The 10,018-nt window shown below is 38.3% G+C and overlaps 1 pseudogene; it reads right to left on the bottom strand.

Moving 5' to 3' along the window:
- Positions 1-8,948: 8,948 nt before the first annotated feature.
- LOC124974216 (ubiquitin-conjugating enzyme E2 J2-like) lies at positions 8,949-9,814 on the bottom strand (annotated as a pseudogene).
- Positions 9,815-10,018: the final 204 nt, after the last annotated feature.

The raw sequence follows: 10,018 nt of genomic DNA, 5'->3' as shown, positions 1-10,018 counted from the left end.
AACCTTTTTTTTAAATAATAGGGTTTTTTTTCATTTTTTTATTTTGTTTGTTCTAATTAGTTGTACATGGCAATAAAATACATTTATGCATTTTGATAAATCATAGATAATAAATAGAGTGTAATCTCTCATTTATCCGATTATACATATTGCAGGATCACCTCTACTATCATTCCTTTCCCCAAACCCCTTCTGCTCCCTTCCCTCCCCTCTATCTAATATAAACTAACTCAATTCTACCCTATTCACTGCCCCCCTTACTGTGAATGTACTTCCACATATCAGAGAAAACAATTGGTCTTTGGTTTTTGGGTTTGGCTTATTTTACTCAGCATGATATTCTCTAACTCCATCCATTTAATGGTGAATGCCATAATTTCATTCTTCTTTAAAACTGAGTAATATTCCATCATATGTATATAAATTTTCTTTATCCATTCACCTGTTGAAGGGCATCAAGCTTGCTCCATAGTTTAGCTGTTGCAAATTGAGTTGCTATAAACATTGATATGGTTGTGTCAATGTAGTGTGTTGATTTTAAGTCCTTTGGGCATAAACCAAGGAGTGGGATAACTGGGTCAAATGGTGGTTCCATCCTGAGTTTTCTGAGGAATCTCCATACTGCTTTCCATAATGATTGCACCAATTTGCATTCCCACCAGCAATGTATGAGTGTACCTTTATCCCCACATCCTCACCAACATTTATTGTTGCTTGTGTTCTTCATAATTGCCATTCTGTTTGGAGTGAGAAGAAATCATAGAGTAGTTTTGGTTTGCATATCTCTAATTGTTAAAAATGTCAAACATTTATTCATTTTTTAATCTTAAAAATAAAGGCAATGGTAAAGATGTTAAGAGACCAAGACCAGAATATTCAAGAAATCTTAGATAACGAAAGGTAAGAATAATTGGCATAGAGGAAGGCATCAAAAAACACAATACAGGAATGTACAAACTTTTCAATAAATATCAGAAAATTTTGAAAACATTAAGAATGAGATGAAAATCCAAATTCAGGAGCATCTTAGAACCCCACATAGGCAAGATCACTTAAAATCCTCTCCAAGACACATTATAATTAAAATGCCTAATATACAGACTAAGGTTAGAATGTTAAAAGCCTCAAGATAAAAAGGTAGTCACATTTTGAGGTAAACCAGTTAGAATTTCAAACGATTTCACAGTCCACACCCTAAAAGCAAGGAAGGTTTGGAATTATATATACCAACCAAGAGTAACATATCTAGCAAAATTGTCCTTCAGAATTGAAAATGAAATAAAAACCTTCTATGCCAAATATAAAAGAATTCATATAACCATAAGGACTGCACTACAAAGCTTACTCAATGAAATATTCCATGCTGAAGGAAAAAAATTAAGAATCAGAGTCAGCAGTGGGATGAAACTCACAAGAAGGACACTCAACTTAGAAGAATCAAGTCTGAATTAAGCATTAGAAATAAATGAAAATGGCAGGAAATAAATACCATATCTCTATATTCCCACTGACTATAAAAAGAATCCTTTGCATGGCTTTGCTTTGATCCTGAAATTCTGTAAACATTACCACTACGTTTGTTAACACAAATGCAAAACTGGTACAAAACTAACTGGTAGGAACTCCAAATCCCATTTCTCCTTCCTATTCTTCAAACCTCAAACTCCTCCCCCTTCACTAAAACTCAGGTCACTGCAGAGACCAATGGGAGCTCAAGGTATATGAACTCAACCCTAGTGGTCCCAAGGTGTTTACCAGGTAACTCCTTACTCAGAGTAGATGGCATCTGCTCTACATGGTGCTACATGGTCTATAAGCTATCTACAATGTTGTTTTGGTTTTTATTTTCTTCCCATCTAGCATCCTTAGTTGGTGTTCCTGCTTAGGATAGGTAGAAAGAGCAGTCAGACTGATGTGGTGTTGCAGGGACCCATCTTCTGTGATGATATGGCCTTCCGGGATTGTTATGAGGTTCTGAGGGCCATTGGGTGTAGTGAAACTAGTCCACCTTCTCCTCACTGGGGCAGAGGTGGTGGTAAAAGTCCTGTCAAAGGAAAAAGGGAACTTCTCAGTCCGCTCTGAACTGATTATAGTGATGGACCTGGAACATCCCCATGTGACCCAGCTATTTCAGGTTATTGAAATAGGTAGACATATCTATATCATGATGGAGCATGCAGGTGAGGGAAGACAGCTACTTGACCACATCCAGTTTGATGGCATGCAAGAGGAGGATGCCTGGAGAATGTTCAGGCAGATCATGTGTGCAATAGGCAACTGCCATAAGGGCATAATGCACTGAGACCTGAAGGTCAAGAACATCACAGTGGATGCTAGAGACAACCTCAAATTCCTTGATATTGGCATAGGTGTGAAGTTCACCCCTAAGCATAAGCTGATCTGGTTCCAGGTCACTCTCCCATACTATGTCCCTGAAATCAGTAAGCAGGAAAAATACAAATCTCTACCCACCTCCATGAATGTTTGGAGCCTAGGTGTCATTCTGTATGTTATATTTTCATGGAGACAACCATTTATGAAGATCTTTGGGAGCTGGTGACACAGATCATGGGGACAAGATACCACATTCCTGATCATGTTCCCACCCAAAAAAGATGGCTCATCCATAAAATGCTGACCAAGAACCTCCATGCAGGGGCCTTCCTTAAAGTAAATCCTTCAATGCCCATGGCTGAGTAAGGGTAAGGAGTATTCAGCTCATCAACTTATTGAGCTGCTCCCCAAACACCCAAACCCCAGAATAAAGACAATCCTGTTTGACATGGGTTATAACTCATATGAAACCTGGGTGTTTCTAGCCAATAGAAAGTTTGATGATGCAATGGTTATGTACCTGATACGCCAGTCCCACAAACACCAGAGACAAGGCTACATTTTCCCGGGGAAGCCTGGGGGTCAGAATGTTGGGTCTCAACCATGACCCACAGATCACTCCAATTTCTCAGTCCTACCAAAGAAGTGTGCCAGTGAGTCTGCACTCCACACCTTCTCCTTGTCCTATGAGCAACAGCTCCCTGCAGAAGCAGGGCAGAAGGGTATCAGAAAGTTAAGCCTGACTCATTGATGTCCACTCCCTGCATGCAAAGACCTCTGCTCCCTGGATTGCCTCCCTGCCTGACCCTGAGTCCTACATGCTGAAATCCAGGAGGATCCTCAATTTCTCCCAAGATACCTCCAAAGGGCAACCTCAGGACAACAGCAACGTCTGCAAGAGGGTGACAAGGAGGAACACTGCCTACTTTCAACAACTATGTTTTTACGTGCTGTGTGTCTGTAAAAGTGGCTCTTATCCAGGGAGGTTCTGAATGTGCTAGATTCAGAAACAGGGTGATTCCAGCATATATGCTGAACTGAGACAGACAAAACTAATGGACAGCCCGCCAGAGGAATCTATGCTCTGTGGATTCTTACATCAAAGGAAGGGTATTAGTCACGTGGTCTCTAAACAAATGCAGGAACCAGGTGTGCATACTGGCTCAGGTTTCTCTGCATGAGTTCCAGCCAGGAGCACCTCTGGATCCACCTGGACATCAGGAGTCTCCTCTTCTTCCACCTGTGAGAGAAATCAGAATCTGTTTTCCCTGGGATTCTACCCCCTCCCTGCCCTATACTTCTCTGTCCTTTCTCCCATGCTTCAAGGATGATAGCAATGTTTCTTTAACACTTGTTTCTTTGTTTTTATATAATGAAATTGATATTCAAAGATAAAAAAAATATAAAAGTCTGGTTAAAACACAAAGGGGATGCCTCAGGGTGAGGGCAGGGGCACAGCAGCCATCCTCTGCACACATTGAGCCAGTATAGATGAGCACTAACTTGACTTGACCTAATGTGGCCAGAGATTCACTCCCCTTGAGCCAGTATAGACATGACTTACTGAGAACTGGTGGCCTTGACAAGAAGGAATCTCTCTCCCAGTCATCAGGCCCTTCCCTGAGGTATGTGGAGAGGGTGGGTGGCAGCAGTTGGAAAAGTCACATCTGAGGAGGCATTGGAGAACATATCATCTCCATAATCCCGTGTGTAGGGAAGTGAGACGTGGCTAGCCTGCAGCAGTGGTTGGCTGCACCCACCACCTGCCTACACACCCCAAATCTCCGCATGGCTTCGGCTAAACATAGTAGAGAAGGAACACATGGGATTTGGGATGTAGAAATGTCAAACCATCTCAGGCTATTTACATAAAAGTAAAGTGCACCAATGTGGAATTGTTCTTATCTTTGGATTCTGTTAGCACTAAATTTTGTAGTGCACACAATGAATGAGTAAGAAATGGTCAGGATAATCAGGAGGGCAGACTTTGGGCACCTTCCATCCCTAACATCTCCACAGGGTTGCAACCCCAGAACTGCTCTGGCAGCTTCATACTGATCTTCCCCTGAGTGGTCAGAAATGAATACCTTCAAAAAAAAATCTATGCCTCTATAGTTTTCACTGTAGAGATCTTTCACCTCCTTGGTTTGACTAATTCCTAAGTTCTTTTGTCTTTGTTTTTTTGTTATTTTGACATTATTGTGAATAAAATAGTTTATCTAAGATTCATTATTGGAGTAAAGGAATATGACTGATTTGTCCTGCTCTTGTGTCCTGCTAACTTTGCTTAATTTATCAGTTCTAGAAATCTTCTGGTAGAATTTTTTGGGTTTTCTTAAATAGAGGATTATGCCATCAGCAAACAAATAATTTGACTTCTCCTTTTCTTATTTTGTATCCCTTTAATTTTATTCTCTTGCCTGATGGGCAAGAGTTTTAAGGACTATGTTGAATAGAAATGGGAGAGCAGACATGCTGGACATGTTCCTCATTTTAGAGGAAATGCTTTTGGCTTTTCTCCATTCAGTATGATGTTGGCCTGGGTTTGTCATATATAGCCTTTACAATGTTGAGAAAAGTTTCTTCTCTCCCTATATTCTCTAGTATTTTAAACATGAGTGGGTGCTTCATTTTATCAGATACATTTGTGATATAATACTGTGATTCTTGTCCTTAACTCTACTTAGGTGGTGAATAGTGTTTATTGATTTGTGTATGTCTTCTACCGATTCTAGTGTTAATTTGTTCTTTTTCTAGAGCTTTGAGGTGTAATATTAGGCCATTCATTTTGTATCTTTCTATTGTTTTTAAATATAGGAATCCAGTGCTATAAACTTTCCTCTTAGAACTGCTTTCACACTGTCTCACAGATTTTGATATGTTCTACCTCTGTTGTCATTTGTTTCTGAGACTTTATTTCTCCCCTGATTTCTTCTGCAATTTTGGTCTTATTTAAAAGTGTATGGTTTAATCTTCAGGTATATTAGTTTCTTTTTAAAAATCTTGTTGATTTTAGATTTCAGTCAATGATAATCTAATAGGATACAAAGAATTCTTTTTAATTTGTATTTGCTAAAATTTTCATTGTGCCCTAGAATATGGTCTGTTTTACAGAATGTTCCATGCGCTACTGACAACAAAGTGAATTTGGTTGTTAATGGATAACGAATGGTAGTAATTCTTACAAACAGATGATATTTTGAGAAAAGAAATCAGGCAAAATACATGATGTGATGTATGATTCTATTTGTGTTATACTTCTGAGCAGGCCAATTTTTTAATGGTCCTCCCAGGGTTAGTGAGCATCATCCAACCCACTGAAGACCTATATAGTAGTCCCTGTTATCTGTAAGGGGATATGCTTCAAGATCCCCAGCACATTCCTGAGACTGCTGACAATAACAAATCCTAGTTATTTTTGAGTAGTTTTCTATACATACATCTGTATAATAAATTTTAATTACTATATTAAGCATAGTAAGAGACTATAATAACTCATAAATAAGTATAGAACAATTATAGTTATGTACTGTGATAAAATTTATGCAAGTGTAGGTTTTCCCTCCTCTCTCAAAATATTGCAATTGTTCTGTACTCACACTACTTTGGTTGACTGTGGGTAATTGAAACAATGTGAGTAAAATGGTGGGTAAGTGGGGAACTGCTGTAGAACGAAAAGTTGGAGTAAAGTTTAATTAACTCTGCCTGATTGCTTGAGGTAAGAAAGTTGCCTCCTCCTGCCACTCCTGGTTTTTAGGTCTTCAGAACCAACAGTTTACTTTTGTTCTCCAGCTTCAAGACTTTGAATTATGCCACTGGTTTCCCTGGGTCTCCACTTGCAGACAGCAGATGGAGGAAATGCTCAAGCTTCCTACTCATATAAGCCAATCCCCAGTATAAATCTGTTTTCTTTGGAGAACCCTAAATTATACAGACATCTTTTGGGAACAATTAATCTGCCTATTGTAATGTACGTGCAATATGTATGATATGAAACGTGTTATATATGATGCATTACATATACATACATCTAGATTTAAAATAATTCAATTCAATATTGAAAAAAGCACAGAGAAAAATAGAATGGGTGTCACCGTGCATGTGTGTATGTGTGTATGCATAAAAATTTATAAAAAGGGTAATAATTGTTATTAAAATTACAAACATTGTCAAATCTTTTTATTTGATACAACTTAAAAATCCATATTTCCAGATGTAATCACTACACTGAAGATGGTGAACACATTTCTCACCCACACCTTATTGTCTCCCTAACTATGTAGGTTAATAGTATTAATAGTTCTTTATATGTTCTAATACCTGTTCTTTTGTAATTTGTTAAATATCTAGATAGTAATATTAAGCTTTACAACAAGTTTAATGAATAGGTTTATATATTTATTTTAAGCAATGTATTTTCTATTTTAACAATATTCCACACTAAAAAATATATTTCATTTTTATTGAGCATTTAATGTTTATGTCTGAAATTCTTATCTTTATTAACAATTGTCTGCCTATATACAGGCCTTGCTTTCACGCTTACAAGTTTTATTGACAGATAGCAGTTGTATGTGGAAATTCTGAGTTGTATTTAGTATGTTCAAATAAAAATGAACCTCAGCAGCTTTGCAAAATATTGCAAAAGATGTATGTATTGAATCAATTAAATATTATTTCTCTATTATTTCTCCTCTTTAAGTGTGAAAACCTGAGTAACTTTGATGCTATTAAACAAGAGTTATATATTATCTAATTTAATACTTGAGTATATACCTTTGGAATCACCTCCCAGTTGGTGGTACAGACAAGCAAGCATTTACTAATTCTTCTTTAATATAACTTCTGGTAGAAGCAATAAGGCATACTTTTAAAGAATGAAGAGAAATTAATCAGGTCAACAGAATTTCTCAATATTAGCATGAAACACTTAATAATTCATGGGTCTGGTAACATTTCAAATTTTAGAACAATTATGAAAATAATTTTCTACCCCCTTGATATATTCATAAGTCATATACTAAAAACCCCAAGATCTCAAGCAATGATTGGTTGCCTCATGAAGATTTGCTTAATTTCAATACATGGTATTAAAAAATATATTGAATACAAATATATTTTCCACATTTTGACATAATTTCCAACAGTCTCCATCACTTAGATACTAGTGAAAGGCTTCATATATTTCTGTTACTCTTCCATCATGAGTTATTTGTGTTATTGTCTGTAATGAACAGGAATTCAAAAGTGCATATTAATTTTAACCCTTACAACTTAGTATCTAGTGGGAATCTGCTTTCATTCAAAGAACACATATCCAGGGAAAGAGAGACCATGGACTGATACTCAACATCCATACACCAATATTCTCCCATCTCCTTCAGATGGGTGCTCACCTCAGAAACAGAAATGAAAGTGCCTTGATGCCTAATGAGGCATCGATTGGCACCAGTTAGCCACCACCAATATGTAAGTTTAGAATACCATCCTTAATAATGTATTTTGTGCTCTGTGTGATAGTTTAATAGAGAGTGACCTTGATTCTGGAATCAAAGTATGAAAGGGCTAGTGGAAATTCTCACTCTTAATATCTACTGCCAAACTTGCAAAATATTCTTAAAATTTCCATGATTAGTCTTCATTTGATTTGAGTTTTTAATCATTGTAAAAGGACTGATTGTTTTCATAGTTTTTTTTTTTTTATTAAAACTTTCCTCCCTTCCTTCTGGATGTTTTAGGCTCCTTATACAACCAAAGAAATAAGCAGTTAAGGTATTATTTTTCTTGATTATCAACACAAAAAGTATCTTTCCTGTAGCTGGAGAACAAATAGCCTATTATATAGCACCTCCAAGTAAAGGGTTAATGGATGACTAAAAATTCATACATGCAGAAAAATGTATTTTAGACCAACTTTGGATGTATGTTGGAATATTTCATATTTGCATGAATTAATTTAGCAGCTGTTTGAGAGGGTACAATGTAAAATATGAAGTAGAGGGAATTGTATGTAACATTTATAGATATATGTCCAATACAATAGTAAGGGCTAAATATATGCTCATTTATGTATTGAGACAGCCCATTTTGATGCTACATTATCCTGACATTAGAAATGAAGAAACTGTCTTTGGGAAGGTTTGTTAACAAGTGGTCTAAAGCTAATATGACCCTTTCTGTAGAAAAATGGAATCTATATTCATCTTATATTTTCTTATCTTCAAACAAACTTCAAGTATGCAGTTGGGTTCTTTGTTGCATGTTAGCTAGTAGGATATCTTCTTGTTCAAAATACTCTAAATGGGACACTCCGATAACAGGAAATTTCCATTAATTGGAAGGAGATATCACCATATAAACTCTTGAGACCTTATAAAGCACAATGACTCAAATATTATTAGATAATAGATGCATATTTGTGATGAGAACTTGAGGCTTTCCACAGAGGTATTTCCTTTCTCCTTTGGTCACTGTTTCGGATCACATATTCTATTCACAGACTTTTGGGGATCTGAGGGTGTTGGAGAACTCTATATTTTATTGAAAAACACGTTTACTAAACAGGTCCAAAAGACAATACAGGAGATAAGCTATAAAACCAAACGTGAGCGGCCCTCGTCGACACCAGCCCCAACACACACCACACCGGGTGAGGAGAGGGGGCTGAGGGTCTCGTGTCTCCTCCAAATCACACATTTTGGTTTTTGCTTTCCTTTTAAGGTTTTTAAAAAGAGAAACCCAGGAGTCCGGCGGGCCCGCCCTGGCTCAGCAGCGTGTCCAGCCTGCCTGTGTCAAGGTGGCACTTGCATCCGCGGCGACGGGGTCCTGGCTCTGGTGCCTCTCACTCCTGCGCGATGCTCCTCAGCACATACTTGACCGTGTAGGCAAAGGCTGCAAAACCCACTATGACAAACAAGTTAGCCAGGGCACCGCCCAGGAGTCCATGGTGCCGGTTGGCCTGCTGGAGCCCTGCAAGGTGGGGCCCGGCCCCTGGCGCATGCCCATTGAGAAGCTGGACCCCGTTCTGGCCAAGGTGCATCTCCCCATCAGGAACCACATCTGGCAAGGGCAGAGTCTGCGGCCTGCTACTGAGTTCATCTTGTGCTTTCTGTTTTTGTTTAATTTCCTCCACAACTTCAGGGAACAATTCACAAAAGACTTTATCTTTTAAATTAAACACTAGACTCTGTGCTGCCAGTTGTCTTTTCGTGAAGTCCGACGTCTCTATGCTGCCCAGGGTGGGGCCCTTCTCCACCATGAAGCTCAGGAGCCCGGTCAGGATGGTAGAGACAGACCAGGCTGGGTTCCATGTGTCTGGGTGGAAATCCGTGATGGAGAGATACAGCCTCGTGTTGCACTTAAACCTTCCATTGGGAGTTATCATGTAAATACTAGGAGGCTTAAAAGGAAATTCTCTGGGAAAAATTAGCTTTCCATGATAATAGCCACCTTCCTAAGGGGTCATCTCAAGGCCACGGACAACATAGTGCCATTCAAGAATATTGGAAGGGAGGGGCTCGGCGCAGATGTAAGGCACCGGGTCCTGCTGTTCTAATGAACAACTTCAAGTTCACTTCTAATCCCAGTCATCCTAAATATTCAGAAGTAATGAAAAGTTGTACTTCAAACCATTTAATGAACTCATGAAATCAAGATCAGGTACAGATAATATTTTGGAGTATTG

This window comes from Sciurus carolinensis, unplaced genomic scaffold (assembly GCF_902686445.1).
Source record: "Sciurus carolinensis unplaced genomic scaffold, mSciCar1.2, whole genome shotgun sequence".
Classification (NCBI taxonomy): Eukaryota; Metazoa; Chordata; class Mammalia; order Rodentia; family Sciuridae; genus Sciurus; species Sciurus carolinensis.
The sequence above is the reverse complement of the archived record's forward strand: the minus strand, read 5'-3'. Positions and strand labels throughout refer to the sequence as shown.